Here is a 26624-nt window from a genome sequence, read left to right as displayed (position 1 = left end):
TTGGGGGTCGAGCTCTTCGTTCTCCTTCCTTCCTAATAGCAGACAATTTCTGTTGGTAACCTCGCTTCAATAAATACTTACTCCTTTTAATTGGTCGGACACTGGTCCAGTCGTGCTTATACTCACGGTGGGGCCTTCCAACATCTAACAAATGACGATCCGAGTTGAGGTAAAGGAGGGGTGTCTGTCGGATGTGCGATGGTGCAATTCTGACTTTTCTATGAAGATGGAAGAAGAGGGGGTGAATCTAAAACATGACAATATCCTTAATTTCTGGGCTGAGGGGGGGGTTTAGATGAATCCCAACCCGGGGTATCCTTAACTTTTCTCATCTAGTCTGCACATTAAGTTGACTCACTGGTGCGCGTCATTTAGGGCGTTCATTTGGGATATCGGTTGGGGTCCGAGGTACTACAATAACCCTTCAAGTTTCTGGCGAAGGCCACTCTCCCATTCACTAGCTCCAGAGAGGGAGAGAGAGTCGTTCCTAGGTAGGGTAAGTGCTATATTCTTTCTCGTCCTTCACATGCAGGTATCATGTTCGGGCTTGTTTTTCTTATTCCATTAACCGCTCGATCCATACCTTTAGTCATACAAAAAAAAGCATTTGTCCGTCAACCCAGACGTGCGCCACACATGAGCATTCATACAACACAAATCGGGGCCCACGCGCGCATTCATACCATACAATTCTTCTTCTTTCTGCGTGTAACACGGTGCATTCTGGGTCTTCTCCATACTCCAGCTGAAATTCCGATATTAACCTGCAGAGAAAGAGAAGGGGGGGGGGGGTACAAAGCACATCAGCGCGCAAAAACACAAAAATGTTTTTACCTACCACGTGCCTAACTTATCTTCTGTGGGAAGCAGTACCTTGCATCTCGGCATTGCAGCCCAGAGGAACTGGTCTATCGTCCTATTCATAGATATATCTAAATATCCGACTCTTTTACCTATTGCTTATGCTGCAGGAATGCAAAAATACGACAGATCTTGACTATTCTTTTCGCATTGTTCGTATGTACCATGCCTTTCTAATTTTTCATAACCAAAATTGCTTCATTTTACTTGTAAAAACTCAAACGAGACAAATGGTTGCAGGATCAATGAAGGTTGATTTTATAATTGAAAGTAAAACAAGATCAGTTACAATAAAATCGTTTATACGCATACCATGGGCGAGCATCATGAGTAGTATTACTTCGAAAATACAATAATCAATAGTGAATAAGAACCAATATCAGTAGGGTTGTCTGCATGCCCAGTCAGTAACCTTCCCCGCCCGCCACGTGCTCAAGGACCGTATACATATCCCATAATATCAAGGCTACGCAACTAAAACGTCATAAGGAGTTGCAAGTCTCGCCTATACTGGCGCCATTTTGGGGCGTGGCCGGGTGGGTCCAGAGTATAGTTCAAATGCCTCCGACAACTAGCGGCCGGACCAGAATCCCTTTCGGTAGTCCAAAAAGTTCGTTAGCGCCAACAGAGAGGACAAGCGGCGTGGACTGCGGCTTAAAGGCGAGGAAGGCAAAATCTTCCCTACCGGGTCCCGCTGAGGTCCCACCGGAGCTGATCGAGTTTGGCAGTACAAAGGCCGGTGTCAGCACGAGAGCACCACCATCTTGTGACAATGTTGTGGCCACTCCGGAGAGCGGGACAGCAGGTGTATCCCTCCACCGACACGTTGAATCAGTCTTTCCTCCGATACCAGATGTGGATAAGGTGGCGGTCGCCCGGGGCAGTGGCATATCCATGGGGGATAGTCGAGCAACAGTGGCGGTGGCCCCCACCGGAAGCCTGCGGGAGCCGAGGGCCAGTGACTTTCGAAGAATTTTTAAAACTGAGAGGACGTCTTCAAGAGTGGGGCTCATGCCCGAGCAGGCAAGCATCCGAGTTCCAAGGCAGCCCGGCGCCACTCCAATGGACCAGGCCCAAATCCGGGGTGTCGGCCGCCATTTTGTGAGCTCCGTGGCAGCCGCCTGTCGCTGCACCGCAAGAGCGGGTGCAATTCAGCTGGATGGTGGATGAGACACTGTTCCGCCAGAGTCGGCGCAACTCAGCTGGCCGAGCGAGGCACTGTGCCGCAAGAGCGGGCGCAACTCAGCTGGCCGAGCGAGGCACTGTGCCGCGAGAGCGGGCGCAACTCAGTTGGCCGAGTGAAGCGCTGGGGTGTAGCTGAGGCACCTCCACCTGGGGATGTGGGGGAGGCTCGTTCGCGCCACCTCTCCCTCCCGGCGCACCCCACGCCGTCCGGATGCCACCTCAGGGCGGACGAATGGGAAGGCCCGTACAACGACATTGTGGCCGTGGTGCTTCCGGGCCATCCACCCGACGACCTCTTCGGCCGATGGCTGCCAGCAAGGTCTTGGCGCGTTGGGTAGCCTCCGGCCTATTCGCTCAACGGGCCGCTACCGACGCTACCTCGCCGGCTGATGGCTTTTGTAGACTTTTTATAGCCCAAAGCCTACTAAAAAGTAGCTCAAAGTAGCCCAACATTGAAGGCGGGACAGGAACAGCGTTAAGCAGACGGCCAATGCGTTGGGTTTGTTGTTGCAGCCGGCTGCCATGTAAATAGTTGTTTAATAAAAAGTTTTAAATAGTTGTTTAATAAAAGTTTTAACATGTTACTTTGCTGGAGTGTTGTATATATTTATAATGCTTGCATAGGGTTTGTCGTTATTTGGGCGGGGTGGGCGGTGGAGCCGAGCTGTCTTGCAGCCATCACGGCGTCGAGCTCGATTCTTCTCACTAGTTTCATATTTCTCATGAGGGGTTGTTCCTAATGTTTCTATTTTAGCGAGGTCAGAAAAGAGATCCCATCAGTGGCCTACTGATTTTACTCGATTCCTTTTGGTTTTCGTAACGATTTTTATGTTTTTGTTTGCTAGCACGATACAGCGGCTAACGCGCAATTTTTTTATATATATATTTATGTCCTTTTTATTAGGGGCGTCCTCCGGCGGAGCCGGATGATCTACCTCTAATAAACGGTCCGGGCTGAACCACCTACCAACAAACGGGGCAAAGATAGGCATGACGGGTTACAAAGGGGACAAAAGTCTGCACTACCTATCCTTCACTATCCGCAAATACTAAACAGAGTATTGCGACCCTGTGCTTATTTGTGAATAGAGAATAACCCAAAGAGAACCAATTCCGAACGATCAATGTTCGGTCAAACAATCAATCAAATGAGGGATAAAAATAGGCACAACGGATTACAACGGGGGCAAAAGCCTGCGTTACCTATCCTTCACTATTCACAAGGACTAAACAGAGTATTGCGACTCTGTGCTTTTTTGTAAATAGAGAATGATCCAAAGAGAACCAATTCCAAAACAGTAAATGCTTGGATAACAATCAATCAAATGGAGAGGGAAGTAGGCACGACGGGTTACAACGGGGGCAAAGGCCTGCATTACCTACCCTTCACTATCTGCAAAGACTAAACAGAGTATGGCGACTCTGTGCTTGTTTGCAAATAGAGAATCTCTCAGAAACAATCAAATGAGTAATACTAGTATTTTCAAACAATCAAACAATCAATTCGCAATTCGTCGTGTTTACACGACCTTACCCGGACCGCATGGACAGTTTCTCATCTTCCGCTTCCAGCGCCTGATCGTCCTCTATTCTCCGTAATTGCTGTGGCACTCCTGATGGTTCCCAGTCAGGACCGTAGATCACTCGAGAGAGGTCTGCTCGGAACCGGTGAAGTTCGGGTGATCGGCTGCCAGACGAGGGTCTATCGGGCAGGTGCACTTCCCGATCGTTGCAGTCATTCACTCTGTCGTTGGGACCTCTCTCACTGGATCCACGCGTCGCTGATGGGCCCCACGTTTGGGACGCCAATTGTCGAAAGGTAGGGCCGAATTCGACCAAGAACCCTTCAGTATTTGCCCGGCGTTAGCCGCCTCTCATACCATTCGAGATTACCAAACAAAGAGGCAGGTGCTGGAGACAGAAGGCAGGAAACAGGAGTTTATTCCGACAGAGCAGAACACGTCAAATCAGACAACATGGTATCTTCTCGAGGTGCTCTAAACGCATCCTTGAGGCCTGGCCTCTTATACACAGGTTTATTGCTTTATTACATGAAACACATTCTTGTCAATACTTGATGTACGGAAAGACATCCTCGGAATCCCCGCTTCACCCCCGTTCCCACACATATTTACAGTAGAGTTCCCACCTCGACCTCAGCATGTGGTGGTTGTCGCGTAGTTGGACATTCTGCTGGTAACGGGAAAGGGGGCGATCGGTCGGATCTGGAGGTGTGAGGGTATTGATTACCCACCGCTCCTTTGATGTGAGGCGGGGCCCTACTGTAGGGGGCAATAAACTGCATCTGCCGGGCTAGGTGATGGCCTGGGATCGGGCTGGACAACCGGGCAGGGAGGAAGAGGTTATCAAAGAGGGCATGTTCTTTGAATGAGATGAAAGAGCGAGGGGGTTCAGCACGGGATGTGGCTCGGAGACAGGGTCGCGCCAGAGGTGCACTTATGGTCCAAGCAGGAGAAACCGGGGACTGTCGGGGCGCGGGGGAATGCTTGCGAGGCTGGGGTGTGAGGGGGAGAGGCGCGCAGGCTATTGGTAGTGGGCAGAGAGGTCGTGACACAAAAATGGCTGCCACCTACTTTCGCGATGGGGCCTAAAAGGGACAAGATGGCGTGGCTACTGTTTTCATGATTGTCGCTCTACTTTCAACAGTGGCTGTGGTGAACATAAATGAACGCCGCTTATGTATACCGATTTTAGTCATTTTCCACAATGGGACTTTGAACCACACCTGTAACAAAAGGGGTTAGACTTCCTGGGCATTTGTTTAAAAGACCTGTTAACATTTACAACATTAACGGAACTAGAATTATCATGTGAAACGGACTGAAAAGGAATGTGAGGTTGGTCATTTTGAAGAGCATAGACGTTGTGATAGACCTCTCAATACTCTTTGCAATGTCAATGGTCTCCTGAAGTGTTGGTTTTTTACAACTCAATAAGCGTTGCTGAATTTTCTTTGAATAGCAAGAAAAAACAAATTTATCCCGGATATAGATATCAGGATTTGATTCAAATTCACATGTCGATGCCAAAATTCTCAATTGTGCAATATATTCTTCAACAGTTTCGTCTTCACGTTGTTTCCTTTTAAAGAAATTATGCCTTTCAAGCATTTCATTTGGTTCCTCACCATAATGCCTTGCTAGGCGAGACAAAGCTTCTTTATAATCATCAATGATCACCCGCTTCACCTGTGGGAGCAAGAGATCTTGGAAGATTTTCAAATACATTCTGTGCAGCAACACCCAAACAGCCATATAAAATAGCAACTTTTCTCTCCGGGCTAAATTTTACGGCATCAATTGCAACGATATGGTTAGCAAATGCTCTAACCCATTTACGCCATGGTATAGCTGGTTTGCCAGGAAGTTGAAGAAAGGGTGGAGGCTGAGCAAACTGCTGTGAAGAAGCCATTTAAAATTAAGTATGAGGTAGAACTGTCATTAGCTTTAAAATGTTGAGTGATATTTTAATAAATATTAAAACAATAACAATGTGTTTATTAATATGCGTGAAGAACCCAAACGAATTTGTCTTGAATATGTAGTTCACAAAGTAAGAAAGTGCAGGCAATGGTGTGCCTGTCACCGATAAAAGGAATTAATCATACCTTTGTATTGAAGAAACAGCTGACAAATGAAGGAAAATACAATGGTGTGTCTGTCACTGAAATAAATAATAAATGCAGCGTGAAAGACAAACAGCCGATGTGTAAAATCGCTCCGTGATGTTCTGTGTTGCTCCGTGTAGGTAAGCAACCTAGAAAATGGCCGCCCGACGTGTACCTGATGAGGTCAACACGCAAGCATCAGCGTGAGCGTCAAACAACTGACGTCTGCGCGCTGATGAGCTGAAGAATGACGTGCCTGTTGAACCTCGGGCGGTGGTCTAAGTTGGAGGATGCGTCACCAAAGGATGACGTGCCTGTGGAGCTTCGGAGGAATACCTGAACCGTTGCCGACGTCACTATCAATCAAATCGTTGACCACAGATCAGGCCGAAATTGAAAAAATTAAGGTATGACGATTTCTTTGATTTCGTGAAACAGAAGTGGTCGAGAAGAGTTGAATCGTCGGGTGCTGTGATGGAATAACGGAGGAAGTGCCGAGAATTTTTCTGGTGGGTGTCTTGATGAGGTTCTGGACCCGCTCTTCGCCAAATGTTGTAAATTGAATGAAGGTCGGAGAAGATCACTTCTTCAAATCTTCTTTATTGAATTATAGTGGAGACACCCACAGGTAAACGCTGCCGCTCAACTCCAGGACTCCAGGCAACTGACACTCGTTGTCTAGAGTACTGGAAAAGAACGGAGAGAAAGAACATGGAACACCATTGAATCAATACAACCAGAAATGTACCCTCGTGCTGTACACAGCACGAGGATACAATAGCAGTATACCACATTCTGGCTACAGCACGAGAAGAACAGCCCACACGGGGCTTATAGGCACACAAGCCTTTTAATGGGCCAAGCACCATCCACACCATCCCGTACATCCAAGTTCCTCTGGACCAAGATCATCGAGGGGTGGGAGGAGTAATGTAGATGCTGGTCTATGTGCCGTCCAATCTTGGACATTCCTCGTCCCTATTTTCCTCACCTTAAGAGCCCCAGCCTGCTCATCGATCCTGGGAGCCAGTCGCAGGACACTTACTCTGGTGCCCAGTCACTGCTTCAGGAGGCAATCGGTCATTACCCTGCAACGTTATCCAGTACTGCAGGCCTCATTCGCCATGCTCCCATTGGCTGGGCCGGTCCGCCAGGTGCTCCATTTTAGAACTTCCTCCCCCCTCACTACCTAGGGACTGCTGCTTCTCCTCACCATCTGCCTGTTGTTGCCCACCGTCTATTTGAAACGCACCCGATGCGGACGCGCGCTCTCCCAAGGTACTCACACTGAGTGCTGCTTTTTAGAATTTTGTTGACTAAAATTGAATTTGACTGTTTAATCTGTTCTTAAAACTTTAAAACTTGATTTTAACCTTCTGAGCCTCCGGCACTTTGCACTTTTTTGAAAACTGTTGGGGTTCCGCATTACGGACGGCATTGAGCGCTGATTGGCTGATTAGGGCCAATCAGACACAACGGGAGGTGCCTGTTGTTGCCCACCGTCTATTTGAAACACACCCGATGCGAATGCGCGCTCTCCCAAGGTACTCGCGCTGAGTGCTGCTTTTTAGAATTTCGTTGACTAAAATTGAATTTGACTGTTTAATCTGTTCCTAAAACTTGTTTTTAAACTTCTGAGCCTCCCACACTTTGCACTTTTTTGGAAACTGTTGGGCTTTCGCACTACGGATGGGGTTGAGCACTGATTGGTTGATTAGGGCCAATCAGACGCGACAGGAGGTGCCTGTTGTTGCCCACCATCTATTTGAAACACACCCGATGCGGACGCGTGCTCTCCCTAGGTACTCGCACTGAGTGCTGCTTTTTAGAATTTTGTTGACTAAAATTGAATTTGACTGTTTAATCTGTTCTTAAAACTTGCTTTTAACCTTCTGAGCCTCCCGCACTTTGCACTTTTTTGAAAACTGTTGGGGTTCCGCATTACGGGCGGCATTAGGCGCTGATTGGCTGATTAGGACTAATCAGACGCAACGGGAGGTGCCTGTTGTTGCCCACCGTTTATTTGAAACATACCCGATGCAAACGCGCGCTCTCCCAAGGTACTCGCGCTGAGTGCTGCTTTTTAGAATTTCAATGACTAAAATTGAATTTGACTGTTTAATCTGTTCTTAAAACTTGTTTTTAAACTTCTGAGCCTCCCACACTTTGCACTTTTTTTAAAACTGTTGGGCTTCCGCATTACGGATGGCGGTGAGTTCTGATTGGCTGATTAGGGACAATCAGACACGATGAGGGTGACTGTTGTTGCCCACCGTCTATTTGAAACGCTCCCGATGCGGACGCAACTGGAAGACAGTGGCGATACAGGTATTGCTTGCTTTCTAGCCGACTTAGAGGCCTGTCAACTGATACAATGTGTGGCAGATAGCACACATGTTGCTGGCCATCTGCTGCACCCTATATTTTCTAATTTTGTTTCTATAACAGTGTCGCCCCGGTCTCTTTGGTCTGGACAAACCACTTTTTTGGTCCCTTTTTCTCTTCGGCTATCAGGGAAACCTGTTCTGAACTGCCCTCGGTCTGTGATGAAACACCCCTGGCATAAATTGGATGTTAGTCCATTTTTGGACTCTCTGTTAAGCCTTAAACTACAGTTTCCCCCTAATATAGAGGCAGCTGATACACTCTTTCAGGACTGGCTGACTCAAGCCCTGGATACTTGCATTCCTGCTAAATTTAGTTTAAAGAAGAAACAAGGGCCTTCAAATCCCTGGTTTAATGAATCCTTGGCTAAAGCCAAAAAGGTCTGCAAGCAACTGGAGCGAACCTGAAGGCATGCATGCTTATGACATGAAAGTAAACAATAAATACTGTGATTCAATTAAGACTTATCATAGGTAGATCCGGAAAGCTAGAGCTGAATACATTGCTGCTAAAATTCTGGAGAGTAATAATCCCCCCAAAATAATCTTTTCCCTCCTTAAAAAGATGCAACACTCCAATGTGAAAGCTGACTCCCTAGTCTCTTCCAATACTCAGTGCGATGAACTCGCAGGTTTCTTTGTGCGTAAGTTGGAGACTATTTATAACAGCCTCCCCTCAGTCAATGCCAACATCGACCAAATAGATGAGCTCGAGGACAAGTTATTCATTTCTGAACCAACGTTGTGCTCTTTTCCCCCACTCTCGCTCTTTGAGAATGAATCTCTCTGCTTTAAAATTAAATCAGGCTCCCCAGCCGATCCCCTGAGACCAGACCAACTTCGTCAAGTACACCATTTAATTTTACCAGCGGTTAGGGAATTGATCAATCTATCATTGTCCTCTGCATCATTGCTTGCAACATGGAAGCTTGCAAAAGTTATACCTCTTTTAAAGAAACCTTCCTTATAGCTTTCGGACCCGGGTAATTTTCGCCCGATTTCCCAGCTTCCTTTTTTAACTAAGGCTACTGAATCCTACGTAAATACTGTCTTGGCTGAATTTGTAGAGCATAACTACATCATTGACCTCTCACAAAACGGCTTTTGCCCCGCCACAGCAATGAGTCGGTGCTGTTGGCTGTGACCGAGCAGTCTTGATGTTGGGAATTCTGCGGCCTTAATTCTTTTGGATTTAAGTGCCGCTTTCGACACTGTTTCCCATGACATCCTTTTATGTAGGCTGCAGTAGATCGGGGTTAGGGGACCAGCCTTGGCCTGGTTCAGTTGTTTTTTGGAAGGAAGATCCTTTCAAGTTGTTGTGCCACCTCACCATTTACAGGTGTATGCCATCAAGCATGGGGTTCCACAGGGTTCGATATTGAGCCCTGCACTTTTTAACATCTATGTCCAACCCCTAGCAATGGTAGCGAAAAGTAGAGGGTTGTCATTTGGTATCCTATACCGATGACACCCAGCTAGCCATTGATTTTTCTAAAAAGTGCAAAAACAACCTCTTTAAATTTAGAGAAGACTTGTTAGCAATTGCTGACTGGATGACAGCAAATTGCTTGCAGCTTAATGCTGCCAAGTCAGAAATTGTTGTGCTGGGGAGAGATAGTGTTCTTTGGTCAGAACAGTGGTGGCCTGATAAACTTAAACCTACACTGCTGCCTAAAGAGGCGGTCAAGAATTTCGGTTTTTGGAAAGATAGAGATCTGTCTTTTGATACCCAATCCAAAGCTTTAGCAGGGTCCTGTTTTGGACTTTTAAGGGGTTGAAACCTCTGCTTGGATATTTTGAACCAAAAATCTGCCAAACCATTCTGCAGGCTACAACTCTAGCCAGGTTAGTTTATGGCAACTCTTTATCTAGGCGCCAATAAATCTTGTATCCTGCACCTCCCAAAAATTCAGAATGCTGAAGCGCGTGCTTTGTTGGCACTACCAAAGTCGTGTTTGGTGTCTAAGTTTCTGCCTAGGCGTCATTGGCTGCCAGTAGTTAAAAGAATCCAGTTTAAGTATTTGTGTGTGGCCCACAAAATTGTTACTCAACAAGGCCCTCTTATTTTAGCGGATTTGTTAGTCCAGTATGTCCCAAATCACCCCCGATTTCAAAGAGCTAGAGCTGGTGGATGCTCTTTTAAGGTTCAGGCGCCCCACCTATGGAACTCCCTCCTGATTTCCATTAGAGGGCTTCAGAATTATCTGGCTCTTCGAAAGGCTATAAAGACCTGGCTCTTCCCGACGTAATTTCCTTGTCTGTTTGAGTGGTCTAGCCACTTGTTCTTTGGTTAGCGTTGGGATGCCCATTCTCTGGGGCAGCTATGCGCTGTATAAATTCATAAATAAATAAACTAGTCCCGGGCTGTTCAAGTGGAACTCCGGGCCACCGCTCCCTCATGGGGCTGCTCCACCATCCGTTTTATGGACCAGAGAGAGCTCCATGACACACCAGGATGCTCTCCACCTGCTGCTCCAACACAGATCTTCTCTGCAGTTTGTTGTGACAGAATGGAGCTCCTTGACACTTTGGGGCTCAGCCAACCTGAGGACCTCTGTGTCTGGGTCTCCTACACCACCATCTAGGTCCAGCGATGCCTGTCGGGATGGGGGAGGGTGGGTTGCTCCCCTGAACCTGCTGCCAGCAAAGCAGTCCTCTGCTATCTTTTTCTCCTACAACTCTCTACCTCGATAAAACACACCTTTCTTTCTCTATATCACATGAATTAACATTTTTTATTTGCTCAACCCCGCAGTTCTCTCTCTACTGCCCACCCCTCTCTCTACCTTTCTCTCTTTAACACTACTCTTTACTTGACCCTTTTTTCTATACCTCGTCTCATTTTGCTTTCTCTACCTTATATCTCTTTGTTTATCTCCAAGTCTCTCTATCTACCTCTCCCTAACTTTACCTTCTAATCCACTTCTTTTATTCTTCTTTATACCTATCTACTGCACCCTTTGGAAAACTGTGCTGCTCTGCTTCTCTCTAAGTCCCCTTCTCCCTTTAGTTATTTCTCTTTACCACACTCTAAAACCTTGCCAGTTTCTTTACCACTCTTTCTGTACCAACAAATTTGGTAGTGCGCCTTGCATCACAAAATGCGATGCAGTGCGCGCTACGAAATTCGTTTTATTAATTAAATTGTTTACTTACCTGCAATTATCCATATGCCGGTTTTTAGCACCCTCCACCCCGCCCCTCCCCCTCCCCGCCTTCCTGCCCCACCGTAACTCCCTCCACGGGCCGTGGCTGGAATTATCTGCTGCTCAAAAACATTTATAGCTTTACTGTACAGGCACGGATGTATGACGTTACAACGCAGGCTATTACAACGCCTGGCTTTACAACGCGGTTTTTACATCGCATACCATAACAACGCATAGCGCTTTTGGGTGTTGGATAGTGAATAGTTTAATTTACTATTCCCCGTGGACACTAGGGAAGGTTATTGGATAGTAAATTAACCTATTCCCTATCCTAGAGCGCCCCCAGCGCAATGCGTTGTAATAGTTTGCGTTGTAATGACCGCGTTGTAATGGTAGTGCGTTGTAAAAGTTTTGTTGTAAGTGATGTTTACCTACAGGCACACTTGATGATTGCAACCAGCTACCTCGCCTATTACTTGTTGAATTTATGCTTATCTTTTTTTAATATCATTTTATTATTTTATGCATTACAAGTATCTTTGACCCTGTACATTGCTCCTCTGCCATCGGGTTAGGTGCGCAACAAAATACCAAATACATACACAGACAAGCATACTTTTTTGTTAATCACCAATTCCAGATGAATATTTACAACAAGGTGTTGATTTACATGTCTCCACTATCCTCAATGAAGGGGTTGAGTTTTCAACAATACAATGTATAAGTGTAAAGTTTTAGTGCAAGATAATTTTTTCCTGTTAATGCAGATTTAGCCACCGGGGTGAAGATCTCCCTATAGGAAGGTATACAGAAAGTTAATGGAGTGTATTTCATTTTTAAATATGTAAAATATAAATATAAGTTCATTTAAAATTATTAACATTAACCTGGACCCAATGAAATAAACTGTTACAGTCCATTAACCTCGCAAGATAAGTTTGTATGTAATGATGAAATTATTCAAATATATTAATTTATTTTATAAATATAATTTTTTAAACCATAGATTAAGAATAAAAACGTCCACTCTTGCATGCATTGTTAGCTTTGTTTTATCTGCAATACCCATGGATAAAAGGAATCTATCTAATTCATTTAAATAGTTTTATATTTCTTTAAAAAAGGTTACTCATTTAGTTTATTTAGTTGAGTATTAAATAAAAAAACATGAAAAACTATATATACGTTTTCATTACTGAAAATACACAGATATAATTTGTATGTTGAAATAATTTCATTGATTTAAATTAATTCCTTTGATATGTTATTTTAATTCTCTGCCTCTTTACGGTACTTTACTGAAAAAATCGCAAAAAACTTTGTCACTTTTCTGGCTTGATGTGAATAGCACAAAACTTTTCCTATGCTTACAAACTCTGCTAGAGAAACATACATTTGAGGTGAGCATAATTAATTTCCATAAACCTAACCCATTTTTTTTGCAATTATTCCCCATTTTTCTGCCACTCCCCCATTCCCTCCAACATTTACTACACAGAAGTATACATACGTGTCCAGAAATCTCGGCTTCGGTGGCAGAGACCTCCGCACAAAAAATAGGAATGATGGAAACGAAGGTCTCAAGTCAGAGGCTTATGGATTGCATTTTGGAATCAGTAGTACTACTTTAGTGCTACTTTAGCTACAACAATATGCAGTTTGGAAATTGTAATCTATACATCCTGCATCCCGTGCACAGAGTCTAAATATACCATATGTGAAATATGCATGATTCTATGTAAGATAAAACCCTATACTGGGTAAAGTTTCTCATATTTAATTCTAGTTTCTATAAAGAAACAAAGCCTCTTAAACTTTCGAGTGCATTTCATTTTTGCCAAGCTGTGCTCATGAAGCAGGATAAATGATTAAATCATTTCACTGGAAATCAATTGTTCTTTTTGAAGGGAAAAGGTCTACATTTGCAAATGACATATAGAACTGAAACAGTATTTAATGAGACAAAGGCACAGTACATTGTTAGGATGTCGGAGAATCAAATATCAAACAGTGCCCTTTAAAGCATAGTAAACATGAGTACAATCTATGGAACAATTTAAGACCCGCCTTATGTGCAGTGAAAGACAATGATTTTCAAACAGTTCTCTGTATATTAATGTAACAAAAGCCTGAATATGCCTTTCAACTAGTAATGATACATCTTATTGCTCTTGCTTTTGTATTTACAACTGGCATTTATTGCTTCTCTTGGTATTTATGATGACAGCCACTAGCACAACAAGGCAGCTATTATATTCCCTAACACAATTACTCAGCCATTGCTTTTGTACTGCAAGCATCTTGTGAGAAGCAAATTCAATCAATCTCGGTCTGTCAAGTTATGATGACATATGTCCAAGCTCACCTATTATGTGCCTTAGCAGAAGTCAGTTCATTTAAGTCTGTTTGCTCTAAAGTAACTATATCTCGTGTCCGCCATGCACAGTGTTGTTATCAATGCTGTGATTTCAAATGTTTACAATGCTGTTATCAATGATGTCATAGAACACGTCATAAGTGACATAAAATGTTGGATAATTAGCTGAGCATAGTGAGGAACCCAATTGCAGTTAACTTAGGGCTTGAGTTATAGTTACTGGACACAATTATAACTGGTGAAGTTTAGTAGATTTGTGAGTCTAAAATGCTATGTTGTCAAAGTTTCAAAGTTTCAAATAAGCTTTATTCGATATTTCATAAAATATCATACAAGCATACAATTACAGAAATAATTTAAAACAAACAATTTGATCAATTCATTAAAATAAGGAAATAGAAATGAAAAAGTGTATCGGAGAAATCATAACCATTTAAAAAGCAAGATCAGGAGAACCAATCTTAGCATGATTAAAAATTAATTAAAAAAAAAAAAAAAAAGAAGCAATCGATTAGGCCTTGATACATAGAGAAAAATGACATAGCATGTACGACAAGATACATAAATACAATTATTAAGAACATATTGGGCTTTTTCCATTTTACATGCCTGTGTATAAGAGTAATAACACGTGGTAACCAGAGTCCCCTTTCACCAAGTGTTATTGTTCAATACTCTGGGGCCCGGGTAAAAATCAAACAAGTCCCAAGTAGAAATAGGGCCATCTCCAGGTTTTGGTTGAGAAAGTCTTAAATAGGGGACAATGTTCCTGTGTTTAAATCTGATTAATATCAGGTCTCCCGAAATGTCTTTAGGCAATCTGCCTAACCACCCCACCCTCCTGACGCTCAAAATTCCGCCATCTAAGGCGGGCGGCAGCGGTCTGTTGTTGTTAAGCCAAAAGATGGTCTTATTTAGCAGATCCTCGCTTGTTTCGTGATTGCCCTGACCAAGTTCAGGCACCCCGGAAAGAACGGACACGTAGGGGGCAGCTTCAGGGGGTAAATTAATTCGATGCCTTCTTACCTGAGGATATCTAGAGGCTTTAAAAGGGGCACTAGTAGGCTTAGGAGTGTTATTACGGCCCCTTGGGAAGGGTATGCTCAGGGAAGAGTCAATTGTTCGTGCTTTCCCGGTTCAATGGAAATAGGCTTGTCAGGGTTTGTAGAGGGCGTGGAACGTGGGGAAACAGCAGAATTTACAGTTGGTGGGTAAATCCTTTTTACTATTTGTTCAACACTGGTCAACCTGTCTCCCAACTCCTTAATTTTAGTGACCAGGGGTAACAGAGCAGCATTTAACAATCGCTCAAATTGGGCCAATAGGGTCGATTGAAGGGGGGGAACAGGATTATTTAATGTAGTCCTTGCTTTATATGGCGTTAATACAATTGGATTGGCAGGGAATGATGAGGAGCTACAACACATTAGATCGACATTTAATGGAGTTTCCTCGTTGTTAAACAGGATTAAATCAGGGGATACAGGTACAGCCTGGGTGGTACAGTTTATGAGATCAGTGTCTTTCCCCACTCTGGGGGGGGTTAATATATCAGGGACATAGTTTGTGCCGCACACGGTATTAAGCTCTTCCCAAATAGACATCATGGGAGGACTACGTAGGGCCCGATTACGACACTGGACAATTGAACATAAATATGTAATGTCTCTGTACCTCTTATGATAGGACCAAGTGGGGTGGCCCGCCCCGTCCTCCTCAGGTCCTCTGAGGGCCACAGAGGGCCCGCCCTTTGCCCGGGCTTAGCCCGGCGGTCCCGCGCGCGTCCCGCGGGGACAGGAGGTGTTCCGCTGTTTGTAGGCGCCTCCTGGCGCAGGCAGTCACGTCCCAGGTGCGCCTCTGCCACCGGGGCACCTGGGAATTGTAGTCTGGGTCTTGGTCTTGGTTGCCGATCCCTCACGGCGCTCGGTGGGGTGTGTGCTCCAGAGGATGGGAAAGTGCCCCGGGAGTCTGCTGGTCCCCCTCCCGTTCAGCCACAGGTCGGAATTATCCCCCACGGAGCTGTCGGTGCTCCGCTGTTTGTAGGCGCCTCCTGGCGCAGGCAGTCACGTCCCAGGTGCGCCTCTGCCACCGGGGCACCTGGGAATTGTAGTCTGGGTCTTGGTCTTGGTTGCCGATCCCTCACGGCGCTCGGTGGGGTGTGTGCTCCAGAGGATGGGAAAGTGCCCCGGGAGTCTGCTGGTCCCCCTCCCGTTCAGCCACAGGTCGGAATTATCCCCCACGGAGCTGTCGGTGCTCCGCTGTTTGTAGGCGCCTCCTGGCGCAGGCAGTCACGTCCCAGGTGCGCCTCTGCCACCGGGGCACCTGGGAATTGTAGTCTGGGTCTTGGTCTTGGTTGCCGATCCATCACGGCGCTCGGTGGGGTGTGTGCTCCAGAGGATGGGAAAGTGCCCCGGGAGTCTGCTGGTCCCCCTCCCGTTCAGCCACAGGTCGGAATTAAACTTTCACTTAATTATAACGTCACTTTAACCTTTGCTTTTATCAGCAATTTTTAATTAATTTTAATGTAAAATATTGTTTTATTACCATACGTACAGCCCCCCCCCCCCAAGGCCATGCTCAGCCAAAAGACATTTCTAAAGGGGATGGGGGTGCGTGCCCCTACTCCACAAGACACAAGGGGCCCCATTAAACAGTTGGGGGCTGCAGTGGGAGCATCTGTGGCCCCACCGCCTCCCTGCATGCGCCTCCTTGCGGAAGCAGCTGTTTTTGTTTGCTCCCGCTGGACAGGAGTAATCTGAGTTTCCTTGGAAACAAAAGGCTAGTTCCACACATCAGAAGCATATTCAAAGCTCCTGCCAAGTGGGAGTAGACATGCCTTTTCTGCCTACAGGGCCATGGTCAGAGAATTCATGTCTTCTCCCACACAGTGGAAGCTTTAAAAATGCTCCTTCTTAGGTGTGAGCAGATATATGTTTCCCTAACCATGCCCTTGCGAGCAGAGTAATAACAGTGCCCCGGGGGGTGGGCTCCCCAGGATACAGTCTTTAAGTCAGCCCTGGGGTATGGTGTAATTGGGGCCTTTGCAAGCACAAGATGGGGGCCTGTTTTTTTTTTAAGTATTTGGCCCCTTTCAAGTAGTTGCCCTGGGGGCGATGAGACCCTGGAGTCAGAACTGGCTTGGGCAGAGGGTCCCCACTAATGACCTCCTCATCAAATACATTTAATACATATTTGTATATATTACTACATCTAGGTGAAATACTACACTTTTTTATATTCACCATTTCCAAGTGCAGATTTACAGCTAGTTATAGACTTACACGTTTTCACCCCTTCAAATGTGGGGATGAAGCATACTCCTGGATTTAGGAGTGGCGGAGATGTATCTATGGAAAAGTAAAGGAAAATTATTATAGTTCATTATTCTTTAAAAAAATATAAAAAACATTTCAATGTAAAATATGTTTATTAACCTAGAACAAAAACAATAAAATGTTACAACATATTAACGTATCAAATTACATGTATATTCAATATTAATTAATTCAAATATACAATGTCATGTTCTCTGCCATGGCAAAATCAAGACCCAGAATCAAATGTGAGACCTGGTGGCCTGCGGAGCGGGGCTGCATGGTGTGGAGGGTGCCATGTCTGCGGGACCCAGGTTTGGGGCTTGCACCAGCACTTGGTGGGCCCTCATTGCGCCACGCCGGTGGTGGAAGATGAGCAATGATGCCTGGATGCGCAGGGGCAGGCATGCAATGCTGGGTGGCGGGAGGGACTGGGGTGCATCTGCCTGGGTGCGCAGGGGCGACAGACGATGATGGCGGTGGGTGTAGTGGCTCTGTTGGGGCTCCCAGTAGCATGATCGTTGGAGCCATGGCATCTGTTGCAGTTCAGGTGTGGCTCCCTTTTCTGGTGCAGGCTGTCGTCCGATTTTACACCAGGTCAAAGCAGGTGTTACTTTCCTGCTGCTAATGCGGCTTATCGCCTGCTTTGGGTGTTTATCGCCGATCGGGCTGGTCGTGGAGAATGTTGTAGAGTGGAGCTGTTGTGACTTATGGCATGGTAATGCCTACTCTGCATCACATTAGCGATAGTTGCCTGGGTAATTTGTGACAATGTTTTTTGCGGATGCTATTGCAGGTATGGGCTGTTACCACCAGCTTGTGAATAGTGCGACAAATTTACCGCCAGTTTGGCTGCAATAAAGTGCCGTTAACTCGGCGATAAGCCCTTGAGAATATGCCCCTTAGTTCACACGATTCGGGGCATAATAAAGATTTGTGTTTGAAATACAGTATCATTTGCACATCGGGCAGTGAGAATTGTATACCAATGAGCAAGAAAAAAGAGAGCAGAAACAAACAATCAATGACTATTGAAATATGAGTCAATTTCTCCATTAGCGATCCCTGGGTACGTTATTCAATTAAGATGGAAATAACAAATGTGCTGTAAAATGCGAAGCACTCTTTCTGTGGCCTGCAGACGGCTCCAGCATCCGCTTAAAGCTGGAAGCTAAGATTATGGCATAGGCTTAAGTGGAACCTCTCTGTCAGGTCAGCTGTTTTCCAGTGACATGTGCTTTAACAGTGTTATATTTTCCAATTACTTTTCACCAGGTCGTTCCTTTCCCTTGAAGGATACAAGTCGTTTCTCTTCATGCAGCAAAACCTAGACTTCATTACACGTCTCGTTAGTGACCTCACAAGCACATTACGAGAAAAGTATAGGTAAAGCCCAGAAAATTGGACTTTTAAACAACATACTGAAACATCTAGAAATGAAACCCGTTCTTGGGCACAAAGAGAGCTTGCTCTAACTGAATGGAAACGTTTTTGAGGGACAGGGAGGTATGCTGCATTAGTGCAATATTCCAATGTTAATTATACCTACTACCATAACTTCTCAAAAAGAAGTGTAACACTTTTTTATTGGAGGGTGTAGGTAGTTGCATGCAACATGCAGGCTTTTTTTCAGTCATTGAGTGCCATTACTTACATTTTGCTTTTTAGTTGAGGGATCCGATAATGATCGTACTGATTGAGAAAAAAAGTGACTTTATTAGTTATCAAAACCCATGCACAGAGCTGCTTTGCTTTGTGGTTAGGTTCGTCCTGTGAAATTCCCTAAACGTTTATCCCCCTATGTTTCATGTTAGGATTCTATTTTAAGTACTAAATTCAAGCAAAATTCAAAAGAAGAAGATTTAACACAGTACAATTTGAGTTGTTGTAGTTAATTCATCTGTTTGTTTTTATTTATTTACTAAGCATAAAAATACAAGTAGCGGCAAAGCCACTAAGTCACAGTGTCAGATGCTAATGAATGGTATTAGGGGGCGGGAGGGATTAGAATAAAAATAAATTTGACTTACCTGCTGCAGTCTCTCCTCTGTTCTTTTTCTGTCGATGAAGCAGTAAGTACACAGGCTCCCAGACTCCCCTAGCCAATCACAACACTGCTGTCACCATCATGACAGCAGCGTTGTGATTGGTCTGAGCAACTTGGTTTGGCACTCAGACAGGGAGTGGGAGACTGTGCATGTTCTCCAACCAGGCTGTGCAATATAGCTGGGTGTAGAAATGCAAAATGCACATGACTGTTTGGCCGGCCCAAGACTGGCAACCAAACCGTCAAGCACACTTAGTAAATGCCTGCCACTCCTCCCCCTGCTGGCTGTGACAACACCCAGGCGTCGTTCTGCACCGCACCTAAAATGCAACCGAACTGAGCCAGTGCGGAAAAATTAAATTATAATAACATTGTGTTATTATTATAAAAAAAATTGCACTGCTTAGAGAGTAGTGAGGTGACGCACCTCCTCCTTAGTGGAGGAGCCACCACTGCTAGGGCTTGTCTTTGATACGATGCGCTGACCAATGGGCTTTCCCTTTTTTTTCCCCCATTTTAAGATGGACTCCCATGCACATGTATGCATATTTGAATGTCGATCTTGTCAAAAATTTACTATTTTGTAGGAAAAACGATTTTAAAATGGTTGCTGTGTGTGTGGGCATGCACTTTGGTCATCTTGAAATGGAGTTTTATAGGGCATAAAAAATTATAAGATGGCTGTCTTGCATGCACCCTGGCCTTTGTCAGGCAATCATACCTCACATACCTCATGTACCTGAAATCAGAAGTGGAAAGATACATCTCATCCGATCAAAACACAGCAAGACTGAAATGCTCATTGGGTGGAACAGACAAATGAATTGGGAGGAAAGCCATCTAGTGATTAGAGGGAACGGAGATAGACAAAAAAAGCAAGGAATTTACCCAAAGCATACTTTCAGTTTATACTGTATACTGTTGATTTTGCCAACAGTTAATGAGTTCTATAGGCGAGACCTAAACATGGCATAGAGTGATATGCTAAACAATTAATTTGAAATTATCGGGAACGGTGTGAAAATTTGAAGACTTGAAGGAAAACATGGTATGTTGCCTTCTAGAATGCTACCAGTACAGTGAAAAAACAATTCTTGCCTTTTGCAGTAACACAGTGTCACCACTAGGTGGTGACTTAAAAATACTGCCTCATATCACCTTTTGGAAGTGTTGGCCCGTGAAGTGTATGCCAAACAAGCAGTATTTGAATATTTGAAAGAGTGGGACATCACAAAATAAGGTCAGCAATGAGAGTGAACATTACACTTTATAGTACATGTTGTAACATGAAACACCATGTGCATAAATATTTATTTGTGGTCAAAAGTTTGGGAGGGCATACAACCATATGCTGAGGATATCCAAATCTACATTAAAATCTCTATAGAGTCTGACATCTTTAATGACTTACAACTCATTCTTGACACCGTTTAAAACAAGAAGAAATAAAGCTTGCTAATATTTGGCTGGCCATTTTGTGTAAAGTGGAGTGGATTCACTGGAGAGATGCCACCCTATCCAACTACAAGTTTTTCTTGGTGCAGGAAGTCGCCCAGGAAATTTAAATGCATTTTTTTCCTGCGAAAGGCATGAGGAAAATGTGTGCAGACACTGTCCTACAATCAGGGAAAATCTCCAGAATTAGTGCCGGCAATCCTGTATACCACATGTTTTGTCCAACATTAAAGCTGAAACCCCTTGGTACCGATAACTGGTGGGAGATGCTGGCCAGAATTGTTAACTTTGGCCCCAGTATACACCCGCTAATAACTGGACATCTTGCAATTAGGCCCTTTAATAGAAATACAATGTTGGTGGTGGGGGTTCGGAAGTTGTGGGTCTCTTATAATTAAAGGACATAGTATTTCCCAACATTTATAATCATAAAGACTGCACTGTTGTGATGATAGTTAACACCAGATTCTGGACAGCCATTGAGAATAGCTTATCTTATGTTATAAAACCAGGGAATTCAACATCCTAGTGCATTTTGTAGACATTAGAATTGTGTATATATCAAAAAGTAGATTCTTATAGGTACAATCAGAAAACATGCGTTTCTCAAATGGGATAGGTCCCAAATACTGCCCTCTTTAAAATTAGCATTAAGCACCCAGTGATGGATGTGAAAATATCTAAAAAGCCCCCCTCCCCTTTCCTACTGCAAAGATGGCTTTCACGAAAGAAACACTGTGATGGCTGTAATTCTCAACATATGGGAGACATAAGAAGTGCCACTGAGGAGGAGCATTAGTATACCACTGATAGCCCTTCTTGAGGTAGCAGCCACCATAAGTATTTTAATGTTTTATCTACAATCTCTTCATCAAGGGTCTTCTATAGCTGACGTGCTTTAGAGTTCATCCAAACATGTAATTTACTAAGCACTGATGATTCTTGGTAGCATTCACAATATTGTGTCATGCCACCACCTTCTCTTTGATATCAGAAGTGTAGACCTGGCTGTTCCAGGGGCGGCTGCTCCTGTATTCTCAATAAACTACGGTGTTAGTCAACTACACTACATTACATGCTAAACTCTGCTCAGACTTGCAGCGGTGGAAATATTACCCTATTTCATGGCTTGGGAGGATATCGGCTATCAAGATTGCAGTCTTGCCCAAAATCTTATATCTCTTCCAGACACTTCCTCTATAGGAACAGCTGGCTAAATCGCGGACAATCGGAGCTCTCCCCCTTCATCTGGCAGGATCGCAAGCCACGAATGAAGAAACTAGTTATCACCCTCCCACCCAATGAAGGTGGACTTGGGATTCCTGACATTCAACTCAATTACCACGCTGTGCAACTACGGCACCTAGTGGAGTAGGACCGCCATGTGTCTGAGAAACATTGGCTATTTCAGGACCGGGCGGTAGCGGGCACATCCCTCAGGAAGATCCCCTTCCTCAAGAAGCCTCATAGATGTCCCAACCTCTACGCTTCTCATATTACACGCACAACCTAACAACATGGGATCATACCAACAGGAGCCACAGGCGGACTACCTTCCCCTCCCCTCTAACCCCACTTTTCGACAACCCCGACTTTACCCCAGGGACAGGCGAGACTTCCTTTACACATTGGCAGACCATGGAATGCCGAGCACTGGGTCGTTTATTTGATGTACAGGGGGTGATCCCTTTTCCTGAGCTTAAGTCTGATTATGGGCTTTCTGAGTCCGAACAGCTCCATTACCTGCAACATCGACATTGGGCACTTTACCCTGACAATAAGCCGCACACGCAGTGACACCTCACCCCGTACAAACAATGGCTAATTACAAGATCATCTGATAACAAACTGATCTCAGATCTTTATAAGATGCTACTCACTCATACAAGCACACATACAATGCAAGCCGCGCAATGTAGGAGAGGGATCTAGGACGCAAACTCAGCATTAAAGAATGGGAGGGTGTATACTACAGGGCTGGTCACACTGTAAGCAACATGGACCCCACAGAAACACTAACCAAACAAGTCACCTACTGGTATTACACCCCAGAGCGCATACATCATGCTGACCCAAAGCAAAGCGCAGATTGCTGGAAGGGTTGTGGGAAAACCGTAACGTTGGTCCACCTCCTGTGGGACTGTGAGCACCTGCAGCAGTACTGGGCTCAAATCCTGGACGAAATTGATAAACATCTTGACACAGAGCTAACCAGAGTCCCTGCCTATATGCTCCTGGGAGTACCGAACCCCCTAACATACCCTCTCAAGTTCAGTAGAGCTCACGAGATAGCGATAGCACTGGGCACAGCCACTCAAAATGTTCTACTTCACTGGAGGACCTCCCGGATTCCCCCTCACACGGACTGGCTCCAGCGCTTCTGGCACATATTAGGGATGGAGAAGATATCCCTTACACTAGCTGGGAAGGGTTCGACATTTAGAGAGCTCTGGCAACCACTCTTAGCCATCATAGTCCAAGGGTTTTAGGAGCTCACCTTCCCGAGATACCTACACCTCTTACGTCCCACCACACCTGACACAACAATTCAATGAGCTTCGGCACAACCGTCAATGCCACACTCCCAACAAAATTCCAACTCGCAGTGGACGGAGGGTATTGGGGGGAATTCTTACCCTATGTTGTCTTTTCTGTTTTCTGTTACAGACTGCTCTAAAATTCCATGCCACATACCTGGGCTCTGTGTAGCCCATGATTTGATGCTTTGCGCACTGCGCTTCGATACATTGGCTGTATACCTAATAAAAAGAGTTAAACCATAAAAAGGAAACAGAATAAACCATCAGTACCATGGTTCAACCAAAACATAAATAATGAAAGACGGCATCTTAGGCAACAGGAACAACTGTGCAGGAAGGACACAAACATTACCTACTTCCAGCTGAGAGTGCACAGAATCTTGTACAAAATCACGGTCCAGAAAGCCAAAAAACAGCGATCAGATCCCAACTTGACAAAGCAAAGAACAGGCCCTGTAAACTCTTTGACATGATAAATCAACAGTCAGGAAAACATGCAGAACACACAATTGCAAACATGTTGACAGACATCTGCAAAGCCGTCTAAGCTTTCTTTAAAGACAACATCGCTACCATAATCACCTCTATTCACAGCAAGCAAGTCCCCAACCTAGTGAGTCCACCATCCCCATCCAAACAACACACAGCTTGAATACTGACAAATACACCTCAACAGCTCCTAGGAATAATTGAGCCTTCTGGAAAAGTTTCAGACCTCTGTCTGAGGGTGGAAATACAGAAAACCATGCAGTTAATGAACCTACCATACATTTCAACTATCACATACCCTCCCACCTTCTAAAAGAGATCCACCATCTGTTACCCCCCTTTGACAAAAATAGTGAATACATGTCCCCAACAGTGATCCCTCCCTGAATTCCTGAAGATAGGCTAAGTATCCCCCCTACTAAAAAAACATGCATTGACTAGAATGACTTGTACAACTTCCGACCGGTATCCAGTTTGCCTTTCCCTGCTAAATTGATTGAAAAATGCATCCACAATCAGCAATGTGAATACATCAAGAATTTCGACCTAATAGACAAACACCAATCTGGATTCAGACCTGAACACAATACTGAGGTAGCCATACTTTACAACCTAGATGATATACCAACATCACTAGACCAAAACAAATACTGCCTCCGAATAATTATGGATTTATCTGTGGCGTTCGACACAGTCAGCCACGAACGCCTCAGAGAAACTCTTGAACTCCGAATGGGTTGAGCAGGTGCCGTCCTGAACTGGTTCACCTCCTTCTTGCAAAACCGACAACAAAGAGTCAAAATAGGCAACACCCTATCCAGTGTAGCAGACATTGATAGGGGTGTTCCGCAAGGATCTACAATTTCACAAATGCACTTCAATCTTTACATGGACCCACTCACTGAAATTCTGATGCAATCAAAAAATCTTGTACCACATGCATGCAGATGATACTCAACTAGAGGATATCCTGAGACTAGATGATCCCCTGTGGAAAACTCAAGACTAGGTGGCAGACAACAATCTAAAATTAAATCCGCAAAAGACTAATTAATTCTTTTTTCCTCACCCCTCAGTCCCAACAACCTCAACTATGGTCTCAAAACCTCACCTCGCTAAACTGCACCTTATCCTTCAACGACGTCGTAAAATCACTAAGCATCACACTAGATTCAAATCTGAACATGCAAGCTCTCATTCAAGTTACATCCAGAAGCACAAACCTACAGAAACTGAAACCCTTCATACCACTAGTAGACCTCAAATGGCGGTTCAATTTCTAGTGCTCTCAAGACTGGCCAATGGGAATACTACACCTATAGGTCTACCGAAAGCAAGCCTGGCCCCTAATGAATGCAGCAATAAATGCAGTAGCAAGACTTCTAACAGACACTCATCGTTACGACTGCATCTCCCAATCTCTCAGATCCCTCAACTGGCTCCCAGTTGAAGCTAGGATTCAACTGAAAATTGCATGCATAACACACAAAGCTCTACACAATTCAGGCCCAAACTATATGGCCATAAGGAGCAAGCTGTCAGGACGTGGAAGAGACTCCAGAAGCGGTAAATCCCTTATATTGGAACCAGCCAGGTTCAAAAAAAGGAAAACTCAAGGCCACACATTTGCCGGATCTGCTTCAGGCTGTTGAAGAATCTTGCTCTCTGAACTCTATGTACTACATATCTTAACACCTTGGCTGCTCTGACTTTTCCCCTCCTGTGCTGCATTCCCAGATTTACCATTGTTCATGACGAGCTCAGCTCGTCATAAGCACCCTAGAGGTATACCTCATGACGAGCTGAGCTCGTCATGAGCATGGAAGGGGTTAAATCACAAATGTCTTTACTGTACTGTAATCCACATCAGCTCTCTGTGTACAGCACTTTGTACCATGATGGCCATGTTCGCACTTTATAAAACACCATAAATAACTAGGGGCCAGATGTAGGTAGCCTAATACCAGTCGGTAACGGACGAAATTACCAAATTTCGGCCATTACCGACCGGTATTAGGCTTTTGAGATGTAGAAGGCTAAATTGAAGGATTCGGTAGTTTACTGAATCGGTAATTTAAGGAACCGGTAAATTACCGAATCCTTAAGATACCAAATCGGTAATTTACCGAATGTAGGGAGCACTCAAGTGAGTGCATTTCTCATTTAAGTACAAGTTGGTGGTAAATATCGAAAACCTTAAAAAAAAGCAATTTTGTGCTTTTTTAACTGTGCCATGTGGCAGACATACATGCCCTTAGGGCATGTATGTCTGCCACATGTTCACACATGCACGATTCAGGGGTGCAACAGGGTGTCAAAGTGAAACCCTGCCACCCTTGAATGTGTTCCCTCTTTTACCGAATCGGTATTTACTGATTCGGTAGACCGATTCTGTATTTACCGAATCTTACCAATTCGGTAAAATTTACCAAATCAATACCTACATCCCATTTACCGATCCTAAAATACTGAATCGGTATTTTAGAATCGGTAAATGTGGATTACCTACATCTGGCCCTGAATCTATAATCAAGCTGAAATCCGGCTTGCTGACGTGTTCACCCTATGCAAACTCTGCCACCTTGGGCAACAAGTACTTAAGGAAGGTGTCTTGGGCACTGCTAGATCTAAATATGCTGGTGCCCAGAATAGCATCACACCATAAGGAACCTTAATTCTCTATCAATTAGCTGTCCAATCTCTATAAATAGGAAGTTGCTCCCTAGCTTTTTTGCCTCTCCTTCTTTTTTCCTTTACAAAAGAGTGATATTCTAATTGAAAGATAGTTGACTGTAAACTATGCACATTAGTTATGAATGACAAAGTGTTTCTCCTGAATACAAGCAATGCTTGTGTCCAGAATGTTCACTTATTCAAGGAATTAACGACCTTAGTGTTGAAGGATAGCATTCTAACCAGAATCACATGGAGGCAGAAGTGCATAGTGATCTAGCATGCATGACTGCCCAGAGATCTTTAAATTCTGCTATTTCCCACAACCCCCGAAAGAACAAAAAGACAACTAGTTTCATATTTGCAACTAAACTCGACACTCCCTATGAATCAAACTAAAGCAAACTGGGAATATTTTCTTGAGAGTGAATCATTTAATTGTTTTAAATCCCATGTATTCATGAATTTATCGAAATTCAATGCTTGACCTAAGATCAGACGGTTTATGTAGCAATTTAGTTC

The sequence above is a fragment of the Lissotriton helveticus genome, chromosome 4_1 (assembly GCF_964261635.1).
Source record: "Lissotriton helveticus chromosome 4_1, aLisHel1.1, whole genome shotgun sequence".
Taxonomy (NCBI): Eukaryota; Metazoa; Chordata; class Amphibia; order Caudata; family Salamandridae; genus Lissotriton; species Lissotriton helveticus.
Note: the sequence above shows the minus strand (reverse complement) of the source record.